We start from the raw sequence: 18768 nt of genomic DNA on the forward strand, positions 1-18768 counted from the left end.
CAGCTTAACAAAAAGAAGATAAACAACCCAATCAAAAAATGGGCAACTGATCTAAATAGACATTTTTTGAAAGAAGACAGGAGGAAGGCCAAGAGACATATGAAAACCTGCTCAAAGTCACTAATCATCAGAGAGATGCAAATCAAAACAACAATGCGGTACCATCTCACACCTGTCAGAATGGCTATTATCAACAAATCAACAAATGACAAGTGCTGGCGAGGATGTGGAGAAAAAGAAACCCTTGTGCACTGCTGGTGAGAATGCAGACTGGTGCAGCCACTGTGGAGAACAGTATGGAGTTTCCTCAAAAAACTAAAAATGGAACTCCCATTTGACCCAGTGATCCCACTTTTAGGAATATATCCCAAGAAACTAGAAACACGAATCAGAAAGGATATATGTACTCCTATGTTCATAGCAGCACAATTCACCATAGCTAAGATTTGGAAACAGCCTAAGTGCCCATCAGCAGATGAGTGGATTAAAAAACTGTGGTACATCTACACAATGGAATACTACGCTGTGGTAAAAAAGAAGGCGTTCTTACCATTTGCAACAACATGGATGGAGATGGAGAGCATTATGCTAAGTGAAATAAGCCAGACAGAGAAAGATAAATATCACATGATCTCACTCATTTGTGGAATATAATGAACAACATAAACTGATGAACAAAAATAGATCCAGAGACAGAGAAACATCAATCAGAACGTCAAACCTCAGGAAAGGTGTAGGGAACAGTGGGGGTAAGGGGAAGAGATCAACCAAAGGACTTATATGCATGCATATAAGCCTAATCAATGGACACAGACAACAGGGGGGTGGGGGCATGAATGGGAGGTGGGGGGTAATGGGGGGATAAGGACACATATGTAATACCTTAAATAAAGAAATTTAAATAAATAGTAAATAATAAGATAAAAAGGAAGGTATTCACAAGCAAAAGAATGAATTTGGAATCCTACCTCACACCATATGCAAAAATTAACATAAAACGACAAGAGATCTAATTATAAGAGCTAAAACTATAAAATTCCTAGAAGAAACACAGAAGTAAATCTTTATGACTATGGGTTAGGTCAGTGGTCAGCAAACTCATTAGTCAATAGAGCCAAATATCAACAGTACAACAATTGAAATTTCTTTTGAGAGCCAAATTTTTTAAATTTAAACTTCTTCTAACGCCACTTCTTCAAAATAGACTCGTCCAGGCTGTGGTATTTTGTGGAAGAGCCACACTCAAGGGGCCAAAGAGCCGCAGTTTGCCAACCACTGGGTTAGGTAATGGTTTCTTAGAATTCCAAAAACACAGACAACAACAAAGATAAATTAGACTTCAAAAGTAAAACTTCAATGTGTCAAAAGATATGATCAAGAAAGGAAGATGACAACCTATAGAGTGGGAGAAAATATTTGAAAAGCATGTATCTCATAAGAATATGCATCTAGGATGTATAAGGAACTCAACTCATATAAAATCAAATATTTTTAAATGGGCAAATGATTTGAAGAGATATATCTCCCAATATGATATACAGATGGCCAATAAACACAAGATGTTGGACATTATTGAAATGCAAATCAAAACCATTTCACACCCAATAAAATCTTCAAAATAAGAAAGACAATAACAAGTGTTGACAAAAGTGTTGAGAAATTTGGACCCTCACCTTGTTGGGATGTAAAACGAAATCACTTTAGAAAAGCAGTTGTGCAGTTCTGAAAAAAGTTCAATAGAGAGTTATCATATGATCCAGCAATTCCAATCCTTGGTATATACCCAAGAGAAAGATGAAAACATATATTCACACAAAAACTTTTTTTTTAAAATATATTTTATTGATATTTTACAGAGAGGAAGGGAGAGGGATACAGAGCTAGAAACATCGATGAGAGAGAAACATCCATCAGCTGCCTCCTGCACACCTCCCACTGGGGATGTGCCCGCAACCACGGTACATGCCCTTGACCGGAATCGAACCTGGGACCCTTGAGTCCACAGGCCGATGCTCTATCCACTGAGCCAAACCGGTTTCGGCCACACAAAAACTTTTATGTGAATATTCATACTAGTGTTATTCATATTAGTCCAAAATAAAAACAACCTCAATGTCCATCAACTGATGAATTGATAAATGAATATAGTATATACATAGAATAAAATGTTATTTGACAAGGATAATGAATGAGTTATTGATACATCAACATGGATGAATCTTGAAAACATACTAAGTTAAAGAAGTCTATCATAAAATAAAACTAATTATATGATTTTATTTATGTTGACTATCCAGAAATGGCAAACCATAGAGATGGGATTAGTAGTCATCATTACCTAGGGTGGGAAGGAAGTGGAGGAACAAGATTGGGGAACAACTGCTAATGTGTATGGAGTTTCCTTTTGGGGTGATAAAAATATTCTAGAGTAGATAGTGGTGATGATTACACAATTCTGAATATACCAAAAAACAAAACAAAACAAAACAAAAAAACAAAAATCAGGAAAAAAAGACAAAAGGAGAAGTCAATGAAGTAGAAAGCAGATATATAATAGGGAAAAAAGTAACCAAGGTCAATAGTTCTCCAAAAAACAAAAAAACAAAAACCCTAATAAAATTAATAATATATTGAAAATATTGAAATAACACATGGTAAGAATTCTATACCTGTCAAAAAAAGACTCACATACAAGCGAAAGCTAAGGGAGTGCATCCCCAATAGACCTGCCATATAAGGAATGAATGCTAAAGGGAGTTATTTCTTTAAGTGGAAGTTAGAGGATGCTAATTATCTTCAAAAACACATAAGGTGGCAAAAAAAAAAAAGTAATGGTAAATATATAGTCAAAGTTAGATTCTGTAATATGGTTATTATACTGCATAATTACCTTACAACACTAGTTTAAAGTTTTAAATACAAACAGTAAAAATCATAGCTATAATACTCTATTATTGGACACACAATATTAAAAAATATGCAAACTGTAACATCAAAAACCTAAAATGTAAAGAGGAGGGTAAGTAAAAGTTTAAAGTTTAGGAATGCTACCAGAGTTATCAATTCAAAATAGGGTGTTATATTTTAAGATATTTTATATAAGCCTCATGATAATCACAAGGGAAAAAACCTGTAGTAATTATACCAAAGAATGTGATAAAGAAGTCAAAGCATACTGATATAAAAAAAACATCAAAACACAAAAAATAACAGCAGGATAAGAAACAAAGAACAAACCACAAAACAACCAGAAAACAATTTTTATAATGGCAAAAGTAAGTCCTTATCTTACCTAATAATAGACAAACATGTAAATTGACCATACCTCTGCTACGCCCACAGCCAATCAGTAGTGAGTATGCAAATTAACCCAACAAAGATGGCGGGCCTGTGGGGGCAGGGCGGGACACTGGCGTTGTTGCCTGGGCAATGAGGTCCAATGGTTTGCCCGCTGAATCTGCCTCCCAGGGTCTTGCCTGCCCCCGCAGCTCCTACAAGCGGTTCCAACCACTGAGGAGCGGTCAGACCCCAGGGCCACCATCTCTGCCAAGAACCAGGAAGCCGCTGCCCCGAGACCCCGGTGAGAGCATGGCTCTGCTTCCTGCTTTTCAGACCCACCAGGACACAGGAGCAGAGCCCGGCCTTCATGGTCTCTCTGGAAGCAGCCTCCTGGGGCAGGTGAAAAGGCTGGAGATCATCCCTCCTGCTCTGTGCCTTCCAGCAGGCGGGGAAGAGGCAGCTTGGCTCCTCCTCCTCTCCCCAACCCCCTCCCTTTCTAACCGGAGGCCTCACTGGGAACTTAACTTTCTTTGTTAAACAGGGGAATTTTGGACAACGATTGTCCGACCTCTGCGAATCCAGCAGGAGAACATGTCTGGGGCCAGGGTGCCCCCGCCAGCCCAGGACCCGGCAGTGACTGTGCACAAGCACACACCTTTCTTCCTGCGGAAGATGGACAGCTACTCAGAGAACTCCATGGAACAGCAGGGATCCGCTGAGCAGTTCCCCGGCATCTGGTGACCAGTCCGCCTGTGAAGAGTTTACGGGAGAAGCGTGTCTCTGCCGCAGGAGCAGGCGCTCCTGGCCAACCCCTCTGACACCCCCAACGGTGAGGTTTCCTATGGAAACTGCAACGCAGGACGAGACCTGCATTTCCTCACCATCGAGCTCTCTGAAAAACTAAGAAAGAGGCTTCCAAAGCTGTGACTGTGAGCGTTTCATGCAAACCCACACCAACCGCCTCCCTAGCCAGCCCCTGGCACCTGCTATCACCCACGGCTCTTCCATGTTCCGTTCACCCAAACCTATGACAGCACACTCAATCGCTGGGAGCATAGGGGACCGTGAAGGAAGAAGGCACCATGACTGCTCCAGGGACACAACAGTGGGGCGACTCAGGGTGCAGAGAGCTGGCCGCATTCCCAATGCCGGGATCTGGTTACTGCGCGGGATCAAGGCTCCGAATCCCCAGGCTGTGCCTTCCCCGTAAGCTATGCACAGCCCCGATGGGCACCGCACTGCTGGGCAGCACGGAGCAGATGCATGAAACCACCCAGCCCAGGAACGAGCCAGTCTCAGGCAGCTGGTCATGAACTGGCCACTGCAGGGTGGCCCTGCTGGCCGTCCCCACACTCAATTGCCTGGGAGGTCCTGACCCTACGGTTTGGTTCACTCCTCTTCCTCCCCAGCCCCCTCTAGAGACCCAAACATATCTAATCATCTGAAGAAATAATGATTCAAAAATGTCCAAATTTAGCAAAATATAGTAAAAATATAAACCCACAGATCAAAGAAGCTCAGTGAATAGCAAGCACAGGGCATAAAGAAAGGTACATCAAGACACATAAAAATCACATTGCTCAACACCAATGATGAAAAGAAAAATCTTAAGTAGTCAGAAGAAAAGAGACACACTATACACAGGAATAAACATAAGGATTACAAAAGATTTCTCAGAAACAGTGTAAGGGAGAAGATAGTAGAGCAACATCATTAAAGTACTCACAATGGGGGAAAAATCCTCTCAATTTATAATTCTAGACTGAGTGAAAATATTTTTAAAAATAATTAAAATATATTTTTCATATATAAAAGATTGAATTTTTTAAATCACCAGCAGATTTTTAGTGTAAGAAATGTTAAAAGAAGTCCTGCAAGCAGAAATAAAATTTTGCCAGATACAAATAATGATCTATGCCAAGAAATGGAAAACACCAGACAGTAAATGCATAGGAAAAAATATAATAGAAGTTTCTTATTATTTAAATATATTTAAAGACAATTAACTATTTAAACAAGTAATAATGTAATGTCAGTTTTATAACATCTGTGAAAGTAAAATACATGACAACAAGAGCACAAAGATTGCCTGGGAAAAATGAAATTTTTTTACAGTGAAGTTTCTATACAAGATGTGAAGTGATATGATATCCACTTGAAGATAGACCATGACAAGTTAAAATCCTATATAAGAGCTAATATGCAAATAGTCATTACGCCCTCATATCATCACGCCATAATGGCTCAGACACTCAACACTGGGGAGAGAGGAATGGGGACCAGCCAGGCTGCAGCCCAGGAGAGGGACAGGCCACCCATTCCAGGGTCCCGGGTGCCAGCAGCTGTGCTGGTGCCTCTGGCCCAGGAGAGGGACAAGCTGCCCGTCCTGCAGTCCTGGATGCCAGTACAGATATCAGGCCTAAACCGGCAGTTGGACATCCCCGAAGGGGATCCCCTTTTGGAGAGGGTGAAGGCTGGGCTGAAGGAACCCCTGCCCCCTCCATGCACAAATTTTGTGCACCGGGCCACTACAACAATAATTACTTTCAATGTAAATGGATTAAATTCTCCTATCAAAAGACACATAGAATGGCTGAATGTATTAGAAGACAATATTCAATAACATGTGGCCACAAGGGACTGACTTTAGCCTTGAAAACATACATAGACTGAGAGTAAAAGGATAGAAAACTATTTCCAGGACAACTGGTCAAGATGCCAGAGTAGGTAAATTCTGTGCAGGCCTCCTCCCACAACCACATCAAAATTACAACTAAATTATAAAACAACCATCACTGAGAACCAGATAAAGACTAGCTGAACAAAATACACTTTAAAACAAAGGCTGTAGCTCAGTCGGTGTGGCTCAGTGGTTGAGCTTTGACCTATAAACTAGAAGGTCATGGTTCAATTCCGTTGGGGCACATGCCTAGGTTTCGGGCTCAATCCCAGTGGCGGGTGTGCAGGAGGCAGCTGATTGATGAATCTCATCATTGATGTTTCTCCCTCTCCCTCTCCTTTCTTCTCTCTGGAATATATTAAAAAAACATTAAAAAATTAAATAAAGGCTGTAATAAGAGACAAAGAAGGTCATCTTATTATGATAAAGGGACCCAACAACAGAATATAACTCATAAATATCTACACCCCAGTGTAGCAGCACATAAATATATAAAGCAAATATTGATGGATGTAAAGGGATTGGCAATAATACAGTAATATTAGGGGAATTTAACACTTCATTGACATCAATGGATAGATCTTCCAGACAGAAAATCAACAAAGAACTAGTGGACTTGAATGACACATTAGCCAAGAGGAACCAGTCAAAAATACTACCTTTCTAAAGGATTTGGTACACAAAATCCTTTACTAGGGATGGACAGAAGAATATAACTACATTTAAGATATTCAAGCTCCCAAACAATCCAACATTTTATGGAATGGGCTAGGTTTTTAGCAGGTTCCCAAAGTGGGTTTTTGTGATGTCACTTACAATGTTAAAAATCACTGCAATTAAATTTTGAGCTTTCACAGGCAGCAACAGATCTTATTCACATATGTAGTTCTAATAACAGTTTATAGATTAAAAGTTGGACTTAATAGTGGTGTGTTGAATTGTTATTCAACATAATACCCATTTGTAATCCATTATAATCTTTACCTGTAAGGGAAATTTCATGAATTGATTTTTCTTTTAAACTCTTGGGGTTACAAGTTTCCCCCAGTTGTCCTTAGTAAATGTAATACCTAGTCCAAATATGATAAGAGATGACTATGGAATAAAAGAACCTATTAAGATTCAACTGACTAGAGTTCCCATACTCCAAAAAAAAAAAAAAAAATTAAAAATGACGATATTGGGTGACCCAAATGCATCTTGACTGATGAAATTAGAAGCAGGGTCGGTTACAAAATTAGGTAAAAACTGTAGGCAATGGGATAGAAAAGACTATTTTAGGTAGAAAGCATTCTCTCTCCTAACATAGAGCCAAACTGTGAGGGGCCAGCTTTGGTTTGGCTGAAGAGGAGTGTCCTCAGTTTTAAGCATGAGCAGTGGGACTGGGCTGGATTCCTGTACTGATGAGTTCAGGCCTGGTACCTAGATATCTACGAGGAAGCTGTGGAAAGTGTCTTGAGTTTTGGCAGAAAGTGAGGTGAGAGAAGGCCAAATGCAAACAACCTGGTTCAATTCTTTTTAAAGGTGTCATAACTAGGATGTGAGTATTTAGGAGCCAGAACCAGGCATTCCCAAAGGGGTGGGATCCAAGATGGTGAAACTCAAGCAGCAGACAGGGGGGGCTGTCCAGAAGGATAGGTTGAATTCATGTTATATCCTCACTACACAGATGAGAAAAGGGAAACCTAGAGATTAAGGTCCAAGGTCAGACATTGGTAAATGGAAGAGCATGGACCCAAAGACAAGTCTTCAAGTAAAACTTACCTGTCCCTGAGTCTAAGGCAAGACTAGACTGTCAAGTAGGAAGTCCTTGGTCTCCAGGGACAGGGAGCCAAGCAGATTACTACCCTTCCTCCTGCAAGCAGTTCCTGGCCGCCTGGCCGCCTGGCCGCCTGGCCCTAACACAGTCTAATGTTAGTGCTTCTAGCTCAGCTCTGCTGCACTGGTTCACCAGCCACTGTCCACCCCACCCTCTTCCTTTGTGTAAGAAAATGAGAGGGAAAGCGGAGGAGCAGAGAGGCTCTCTTGGGTGTTCATCTTTGTGGGAGTGTAATATTCAGAGAGCATCCCCTCCTCATGTTGGAGTTGGGAGAGGGTATGTGGTCTCCCTTCCATGAACCTGAATGGGAGAGTCATCAAGAGAACCCTTTCTGAGTCAGTGAGCATTTGCAAGAACGAAGCACCTCCTCAGACAGCAGATATGGGGGGACATATCAATATGCCATTCTGAACAAGAAGGAAGAAAATGGGAGAAGGGATGACATGGCAGCGGAGCAGCCTGCATTTCTACTTGTTGGGAGCCCCAGGGGATGTAGCCGAGCTTGTCATCTCCAGGCCTAGCTGGGATGGCTGCCCACCAGTAGTATGTCCCACATCAGAGAACTGTGCAGAGGGAGCCCCTTAGTACACTAAAGAACTCACCCACGGACCTCCTAAGAGAGTGGTCGGCAAACTCATTAGTCAACAGAGCCAAATATCAACAGTACAACGATTGAAATTTCTTTTGAGAGCCAAATTTTTTTAACTTAAACTTCTAACGCCACTTCTTCAAAATAGACTCGCCCAGGCCGTGGTATTTTGTGGAAGAGCCACACTCAAGGGGCCAAAGAGCCGCATGTGGCTCGCGAGCCGCAGTTTGCCGACCACTATAAAAGAACAGCACTTGGGAACCCACTAAACTGAGAGGATCAATGGCAGGTTAGTGTTAGCCAGGAAAAAAAGTGATAACCAGTCATGGGAGGACTGCAACATTTTCTCATTACAAGCTTTCCCTCTCCTCCCTCCTTGCCCAGCACATTGGAGCATCATTCTAAGCATTCTCCTCACTCCCATCCAAGTAGTCAGAGGTCTAGTTTGAACTTGTCCTGGCTCAGTGAAGGGGGTGGGCTGGAGGGAGATGAGATTGACATTGAGTTTGAAATTGAAGGTTTAGACTAAATTGATTTAACAACTGTGAGCTCTAAGTTAAGGAATCTAAAGTCACCCTTAGATCTCTCCTTTTCACAATTAAACCATCAAAGCAGTCCATCAGTTTTATCTTCAAAATACATCCAAAGTTCAACCCCTTCTCACCACCACACTGCTTCCCTTCTGGTACAAGCCACCATTCTCTTTAGCCTGGACTGTGTCAAAAAGCTTCCCTACTTATATCCTGCCTCCCAACCTTGCACCACTACAGCCTATTTTTAACACAGCAGACAGAATGACCCCATGTCAGTCTCCTGCTCAAAACCCTCCAGTGAGAGCCCTCTCGTTCAGAATCAAAAATGAAATCTTCACACTGGCTGATATTGCCATAACATGATCTGTACCCGCCCATGCCCCATTTTCTCTCTAATCTTATTTCCTAGTTTCCTTATTCACATAGTTTGCTAATTGTGGCAGAATATATTAATGTTCCCATTTTTTTTTTTGCTTCTCTGCTCAACCCAGATTGTTCATGTGACTTGCTTTGGCCAATAGCATCTGAGCGGTAGTGATGCATGCTAATCCTGAATACAGCTGTAAGTGTCATTGCCTGGCTCTGCCATCTCTCTTTTTCCCTCTACCAGTAGACCAGCATACCCTAGGGCAGGCTTTCTCCTTGACCTTGAAGGAGACTCAGAGCACAGCAGCGGCCAACCTACACAGACCATCTAATGCCATTGCTCTTTTAAGTTGTTACACCACACAACTAAGCTAACTGATACAATAATCTATTTTGTTTAATATCTAAATTTTGCACTAAAATATAGGCTCAGTGAGAGCAAGAGTTTTTGCTTGTTTTGTTTACTACTGACTTACCAATGTTTAACACAGTGGGGACTGAATAAGCATTTACCAAATGAATTATTGTAGCCAAGAATTTGTCAGAAAATGGTAAAGGGAGATTGGACAAATTAAGTCAGTGACTAGGGGAAAAAATAAAAACTTTTGACATACTACCACAGAGTGGCAATCACACAATAGTAAATCAGTTCTCTGTGTACTTGGTACATTGCAAATGCTGCATAAAAGTTTGCTATAAGGCCTATTATTATTTGTATGCAAATTACTATATGCAATTGGAATCCTATATAATAAAAAGCTAATATGCAAATTGACTGTCACACCCTTGCACAAGATGGCTGCCCCCATGTGGTCACAAGATGGCCACACAAGATGGCTGGCAGGGGAGGGCAGTTGTGGGCGATCAGGCCAGTAGGGGAGGGCAGTTAGGGGCAACCAGGCCTTCAAGGGAGGGCAGTTAGGGGCAACCAGGCTTGCAGGGGAGGGCAGTTAGGGGTGACCGGGCCTGCAGGGGAGGGCAGTTGGGGGTGACCAGGCTGGCAGGGGAGGGCAGTTGGGGGTGACTGGGCCTGCAGGGGAAGGCAGTTGGGGGCAACCGGGCCAGCATGGGAGGGCAGTTGGGGGCGACTGGGCCTGCAGGGGAGGGAGGGCAGTTGGGGGGGGACCAGGCCTGCAGGGAGGGAAGTTAGGGGTGACCAGGCCAGCAGGGGAGGGCAGTTGGGGGTGACCAGGCCTTCAAGGGAGGGCAGTTAGGGGCAACCAGGCTTGCAGGGGAGGGCAGTTAGGGGTGACCGGGCCTGCAGGGAGGGCAGTTAGGGGTGACCAGGCTTAGGGGTCACCCCTGGCAGGGGAGGGCAGTTGGGGGTGACTGGGCCTGCAGGGGAAGGCAGTTGGGGGCAACCGGGCCAGCATGGGAGGGCAGTTGGGGGCGACTGGGCCTGCAGGGGAGGGAGGGCAGTTGGGGGGGACCAGGCCTGCAGGGAGGGAAGTTAGGGGTGACCAGGCCAGCAGGGGAGGGCAGTTAGGGGTGACCAGGCTGGCAGGGGAGGACAGTTGGAGGTGACCAGGCCAGCAGGAGAGGGCTATTGGGGGCAATTGGGCTGGCAGGGGAGTGGTTAGGCATCAATCAGGCTGGCAGGGAAGTGGTTAGGGGGTGATCAGGCTGGCAGGCAGGCAGGTGAGTGGTTGGGAGCCAGCAGTCCCGAATTGTGAGAGGAACATCCCCCAAGGGGATGCCAGATTGGAGAGAGTGCAGGCTGGGCTGAGGGCACCCCCGCCCCCAGTGCATGAATTTTGTGCACCAGGCCTCTAGTTAGAGTATAATTGCCAAAAGTATTTCGAGAAGGAAAAACTGTGTCAGGGCTGGGACACTGGGATAAAGGGAAGTTCCTTCCGAGTGCATTGCTCATCATGATTGAGAGTTGGTGTCAGCTGATGGCTGGGAGTTCAGCTGGGGTTGTATCAGGGTCCTCTTTCTTTTCTATGCAGTCCTCTCCACATAGCTGCTTGGGCTTTTGCACAGAAGCTGGATTCTAAAAGGGGGTTCTCCATGAGGACAAGTTCCAAAGTGTAAGGGCAAAGCAAGCCTGCACTCATGTTTGGTCTGCTGATGTTCCACTGGCTAAGGTTAGACACATGGTCAACCTCAGAGGTAATGAGGGCTGCAACTACACCAGGATGTGAGCACCAGGGAGTATGAATCACTGGGGGTGATCAAAGGAACAGCCTATCACAGCCTTCTCAGGACCTGTCTGCACCAAATACAGACTGAACATCCAGCATCTCACATTTGTCACTTGATTCGAGAATTAACTAATTTGGGAGATCATTTCACACAAACCAACTTTGCAAGAGCCTAATTTATACTGGTAAGTGATAATGTCAACAGCTTCATTTTTCTTGGGAAAGCTGCCTATAACAGAATTTGGTACCATACATGTGTGGGCAGCAAGTTCTCTCAAAGGGAAGGATCGACAGGAGACCAAATTGCAGTTCACTCGGTGAGCAAAGAATCAGGAAAAAGGAATCTCTCCATTTTCTTAATTAAACTTATTGGGTGACATTGGTTAATAAGATTATATAGGCTTCAAGTGTACAATTCTATGATATATAATCTGTATAATGCATTGTATGTCCACCACCCAAAGTTAAATAATAATCTGTCATCATATATTTGGCCTTCTTTATCCCCCTCTCTGGTAACCACCATTCTGTTGCCTGTGTTTATGAGTTTCAGTTTTATATTGCATATATGAGTGAAATCACATGGTTTTTAGCTTTGAGAACATTATGTTAAGTAAAATAAGTTCAGTCAGAAAAGCTATAAAAGAAACTCTCCTTTTTTGTTGTTGTTAATCCTCACTGGAGGATATTCCCCCCCCCCCCCCACACCATTGATTTCTTTAGAGAGAGTGGAAGGAAGGCTGGGAGGGTGAGAGAAAAAGAGAAAGAGAAAGATTAATGTGAAAAAGACATAGCGATTGGTTGCTTCCCGCACCAGAGCCAGGGATCGAACCTGCAACCCAGGTACTTGCCCTTGACCTGGAATTGAACCCACAACCCTTTGGTGCACAGGCTGTCACTCTAACCACTGAGCACACTAGCCATGGCAAAACTCTGTTTTCAAAGGATATTTATACCATGCTAACAACACCGAGTGTATTATCATTCTCCGGGTCAAAGAAGATTGCATCTCAATCACTTGAAGTGGCCACTAGAGCCAATGTGGTGAGCCCCCGGCACAATGCTAGAAAGAGACAGATCTCATCTCAGATTCTTTAAAGGCTTAACACGGACTGATACAATTAATATTTCAGAATTAAATACCACCAGATTACCAAGGTCACATCTTCAACTTCAACTAGTTTACATTTAAATTAGTGATTTTTGGATGAAATTCAAGGATACAGGTTTCAACAGCAACACACATAAGACCTCACTGTTGATTAGTAATTCTAACAGCTAGTCAGATTCACTTCTTGATGCTTCTACTTAGCATCAATTGTACATAGCAATATTTCTGTACTTGTCAGTTCCTAAAAGGAATGTACCCTTTTGGGGCATAAAATTTGAAAACAAGTGTTTAGAAACATAGTCTGGCAACACTTTCTAGAATGTTAGGAAAACATAGAAAGATCAAAGGTGCGAAATAGATCAATGATGTGGGCCATGACTAAAGAAGAGAAGAGGTGGCTGAAAAATCACAGGGACAAAAGATCAACGGGACTTGATTTGAAGGGTGGATTGGATCTGGGGCACAAAAAGTGGGAGTAAATAAAGATGCTCCTAAATTTTTATTTAGAGGATTGAGATATGAAACTGGAGAAAGAAAATCATTTAGAATCAGATGTATAAGTTATTTGGGGGGATGGGTTGAGTTTCAAATATATGCATTTATTCCTCAAATTTTGTTGAGCTTCCACTGTGTGCCAGACATTGTTCTGCACTCTAGGCATGGTGGGAAACAAGAGCAGTTTCCTGTCCTCAGGGAGCTTATATTCCACTGGAGAGAGATAGACTGCAAACATGTAGGCAATTAAGACAACTTCTGACAATAATTCTTAAAAGCTATGAAGCAATAAAACAGGAAGTGGGATGGAAAGTGAATGTGAGTTATAGGGAAGGTGGTGACCACATTACCTCAAAACCTGGACCTGGGTGTTGACAATGAGCTAGTGAGGGAGCATGTGGGGAAGGCATTCCAGGCAGAGGGAACAGCAGATGGTACAGCCTTGAGGAGAGAACTAGCTTTACATGTTTGAAAGTTGGAAATGAGAGAGACATGGTCAGAGATTAGTTTGGGGAAGGTCAGCAGAGGTCAGATGATATAGCGGCTTAGGCCCCGGTGAGAAGTTTGGACTTTATTATGATAGTGATGGGGCATCATTGGAAAATGTTAAATAAGAAAGTGATAGCATCTGATTTAAAATATCACTTATTTGCCTTGGCCAGTTTGACTCAGTGGATAGAGCGTTGGCCCATGGACTGAAGAGTCCCAGGTTTGATTCCGGTCAAGTTCATGTACCTTGGTTGCAGGTTCCCTGGCCCTGGTCAGGTGCGTGTAGGAGTCAACCAATCAATGTTTCTCTCTCACATGGATGTTTCTCTCTGTCTCTCCCTCTCCCTTCCACTCTCTCTAAAAATCCATGGAAGAGTGTCCTTGGGTGAGGATTAACAAAACAAACCAAAAAAAATCACTTATTTGCAATATGTAAATGTATTAAATCAACATGTTCTATACCTTACACTTACACAATGTTAAGTCAATTATATCTGAATAAGGCTGGGGAAGAAAAGATCACTCTGGCTTCTCTGTGGAGGTGAGAGACCAGATAGGAAGACATTTCAGGATTCCAGGTAAGAGAGGCTGGTCTTGATTAGGGTGCCAGCAGCATAGGAGTTGAGAACTGCCCTATCAGTTGGGTACTTTGACAGAAGACCAGCTGATGGATTCAAGGTGGGATGTCAGGAAAAGGGAGTCATCATGCAAGACTAGTACCTACAGACCCTAGAGAGAGACAAGATGAGAGACACTGAGAGGGAAGCAGAGATAGACACACATGAATTTGAGAGACAGCAAAAGAAGAGATATTCAAGATGTATTTTCTAGGTATTTAGAAATATATGCTAGAATTTAGGTAAAAGGTTAGGACTAGAGATGTAATTCTGAGACTTATTAGCCTAAATATGATGGTTAAAATCTTCATGCAATCCAGGAGACTAAGCATAAAGTGGGAATAGCAAGTCACGCCAAAGGGAATATTCTTTAGAAACTAGCAGGAGGAAGGGAAGTCACAGGGCCATTCAGAGAGACAAATGGCAGAGTAGGGAGAGAGCCAAGTGTACTGACGCTGCACGAAGGCAGGTTCTGACTCTCAGATGACTTTGTTCACTAATAATGCCCAGCACAGGGTCTTATTTGTTGTTCTGTCTAATCTAAGACCCAAGAAGAAGGTTCAAAGGCCTTAATGTTCCAGGAAGAGGAAATCTTAGAAAAGGCCAATTTATTTTTTTGAAAGGAATTCTTGGCAATCATTGAAAACGAATCAATTAAAACAGCAATGATATACAATTATATACCTGCTGGAATGCCAAAATCCAATACACTGACAACACTAAATGCTGATTAGGTTGTGAAGCAACATGAACTCTCATTCATGGTTAGTAGGAATGCAAACTGGTTCAGCCACTTTGGAAGACAGTTTGAAGCTTCTTACAAAACTAAACGCACTCTTATAATCCTTGGTATTAACCTAAAGAAGGCCAAAAGTTATGTCCACCCCAAACCCTGCACATGTAGGTTTATAGCAGCTTTATTCATAATAACCCAAACTTAGAAGCAGCCAAGATGTCTTTTAGTAGGTGAAATATATTGAGAGACATCCAGGCTATAACATATTATTCAGCACTAAAAATGAATGAACTGTTGCCCTGGCCGGTATTTCTCAGTGGTTAGAGCATCGGCCCACAGGCATAAGGTTTGCAGGTTTAATCCCTGGTCAAGCGTACTTAACTGAGTTGCAGGTTCGATCCCCGGCCTGGTCGGGGCATGTGTGGGAGGCAACCAATCTCTCTCACATTTGTGTTTCTCTCTTTTTCTCCTCTCCCTCCCTTCCACTCTCTCTAAAATTCAATGGAAAAAATATCCTCAGGTGAGGATTAACAAACAAAAACAAACAAACAAGCTGTCAAGCCATGAAAAGCCATGGAGAAATCTTAAATGCACATTACCAAATTAAAGAAGCCAATCTGAGAAAGCTATATACCGTGCAATTCCAATTACATGACATTCTGGAAGAGGCAAACTATGGAGACAGTAAAAAGATCAGTGGTTTCCAGGAGTTGGGGGAAGGGATAAGTAAATGGAGCACAGAGGGTTGGGGCAGTGAAACTGTTTTGTATGACACTACACTGGTGGATCCATGTCATCATTCATTTGTCAAGACTCATATAATGTGTAACACCAAGGGTGAACCCTAATGTAAACTATGGGCTGTGGGTCATTATGATGTGTCAGTATAGGTTCAACAGTTGTAAGAAACGTACCACCTTGATGAAAACTATTGACAATGGGGAGGTTGTGCGTGGGGTGGGGAGGGTACATGGGAGATCTCTACTTTCAGCTCAATTTTTCTGTTAACCTAAAACTGCTCTTTTTAGTTTATTAACCTTAAAAAATAGAACCATTAGAGTGGTGTGGCCTAAGTAAAAGGCAAGGGACTCAGAAGCACAGCCCAGCAGTGAGATGAGCATGGCTGCTGTTTTGTTAGCTGAACTCCATGCTTCCAGTGTCCCAAACCACGGGGCCTCTTCATTCCCTTCTCTCTCATAACCCTCATCCAGTCCACGAGCACCAACTGTTGGCTGTGCCTTCAAAGTATATCGAGAAGCTAATGCCCTCACCCCATTTCCATCAACTTCTTCCTAGATTATTGTAATAGCCTTCGGATCAGACCTGTGTCCCCACCTTGTCTCCTTAGGGCATTTTCACTAGAGGAGCTGAGGGAGCCTATTAAAGACAGAGATGGAAGACAGGCCTCCACAAAGGCTTCCCATCTCACTCAGAACAAAGCCCACATCCTTTCATGGCCTAAGAGGCCCCATATTGTGCAGCCCCTCTCATCCCCTCCCTCAGCCTCCCCTCTGCTCCTGGCCTTCTTCCCCGAGCTCCACCCACACCACCTCCCTGTGCTCTGGAGTTCACTGGGTTCCCTCCTTGCCCTTTCTGCCCCCAGTGCTTTCCCCAGGACACCCACATGGCTCACCCCTCAGTTCCACTGGATCTTTACAGAACGCTGTCTCACTGACAACTCTAAAGAGAGCAGACCTCACTGCCAGCTGCCAGCCAGGCGTTCTTCTTCTCCATAGCTCTTTTTCCTAGTTGGTATACTATGCCTTTACTAGTTTATTTCATTGTTTGTCTTTCCTCACTAGAAAGTAAGCCACATGAGGACAAGGACTTTTATTTGCCCTGCTGTGTCTGTCTACCTCGTGTCTGTCACACCTCGTATTTGCTGGATGGAGATTATTTTAAGGTGCCTGTGGAAAAAAAATTGGAACGTGAGAGACTGAGGCTACTGGAATGTCTCTGTCTCTGTTTGGGCGGCTAGAACAAAGCACCACAGGTTGTGTGGCTTATAAACAACAGAAATTTATTTCTCAGGGTCTGGAGGTGAAGAAGTCTAATATCAAGAGGCTGTCAGATTTGGTGAGTCTGTTCCTGGTTTATAGACAGCCTCTTTCCTCCCACAGTGGAAAGAGCAGGGGAGCTCTTTGGAGTCTCTTTCATAGGAGCACTAATCCCATTCGTGGTGACTCCACCCTCATGACCTTATCATCTCCCAAAGCTCCTCCCCTCCCCCAAATACCATCACATTTGGGAGTTAGGCTTTAACATATGAATTTCAGGGGGATATAAATAGTCAGTCTATAGCAGTCTCCTAGTACAGCTTTGCCACATAATTTTAGAACAAATGGCATATTGCACTATTTTATTGATTGTGGAAGTTTTGCCGCTTTGATTATTCTGCACCGACTGACCAACCTGATATATGTTTTATATTTTTTACTTATATTTGACTTCTAAAGCTCATTTGCTTAATGCAATCTTTATGAACTAAGTTAAGTTTTTTGGATGCATGGAGTTGATTATAAACTCCAGCAAAGCCTCAATTATAGGTCTTTCAGTTGGCTATTTTTGGATGCCTGTGCTTGAACACTGCAACTGAAGAGAAAAGCAAACAACTACACAGTCTCAGGGACTTGTCCACAACACAATTTCATGTTTCCTAAAATTTGATAAGTGTTTCAAACTATATTTATTATTAGTTTACAGCCAAAGCAAATTATAAACAGATCAAGCATGCTTTTGGTAAGATGTCAATTTGCTGCAACTAAGAAATTATAGCAAGATAAGAACTCACTTGTCTCTTTTCTCAGTGCTTTAAACAAATGTGAAATAATTAAATTACACTTACGGAGCAAACAGATAAAACTAGCTTAGGGCATTTAATGACACCACTAAACAAGGAAGAACATTTACTGCTGCAATTGCATAGTGCTGCTGATATTTTCATTTTTATCTTTAATTGTTATTAACATAATAGTTAAGGATAAAAAAGGAAAACTTGGACTACGCCACTGAGCCACTTGAGAATAGGATCAAAATTCTGCATTTTGTGATACCCTTAAAACTGCAGCTATTTTTTTCTACAGTTTTTTTGTTGTGGTCCTGTCCTCATCATTCCTTTAAACTTCCCTGTTTAGCCAGAAAATTCATGGAACCTACAAAAAAAAGAGTATTCAGTACTCTTAGTGTGAGAGAATACTAAAAATTCAGATCCTGTCTTGTGCTGTGTAGCAATAAAACAGACATGAGGCTAAAAATTGTCTGTTGCTACTATTAAGACCTTTACAAGGTAAAATCTCATTGTAGGTCTCCACAGACTGTCTCTATTGAGAACTGCAAAACATCAACATGTGACCTTGAAATACACAGTATTCCTCCTACTAAACACAACAAACCACAGTTGAGTTGGGAGAAATCATTCATGATTAAATTGTTATCTACAGCTCCATCTTACTCTCACAATTCCTAAATTAGTGTTTGGGTTAATAACACTTCTCAGCTCATCTGTCCTCATAATCCTATATAATAAAAGCCCAATATACAAATCAACCAAACAGCGGAATGACCAGTCACTATGACGCATACTGACCACCAGGGGGCAGACACTCAATGCAGGAGCTGCCCCCAGCCCGCAGGCCCCAGGCAGGCCAAGGCAGGTGCCAGCGGGCCCCCCCACGATCACCCTGCCGGTCACCCCACAGATTGGCCCTGATCACTGGTCAGGCCTAGGGACCTACCCATGCATGAATTTCATGCATCGGGCCTCCAGTAGAAATATAATAATTAACATAGCGTTATAAAAAACCCAGGGACAGAGAGATGAATGGAACAGAATAGAAGATCCAGAAATGAGCATACACACACACACACACACACGCACGCACACACGCACACACACACACACCACGTGTTC

The sequence above is a fragment of the Plecotus auritus genome (assembly GCF_963455305.1).
Source record: "Plecotus auritus genome assembly, chromosome: 1".
NCBI classification, from domain to species: Eukaryota; Metazoa; Chordata; class Mammalia; order Chiroptera; family Vespertilionidae; genus Plecotus; species Plecotus auritus.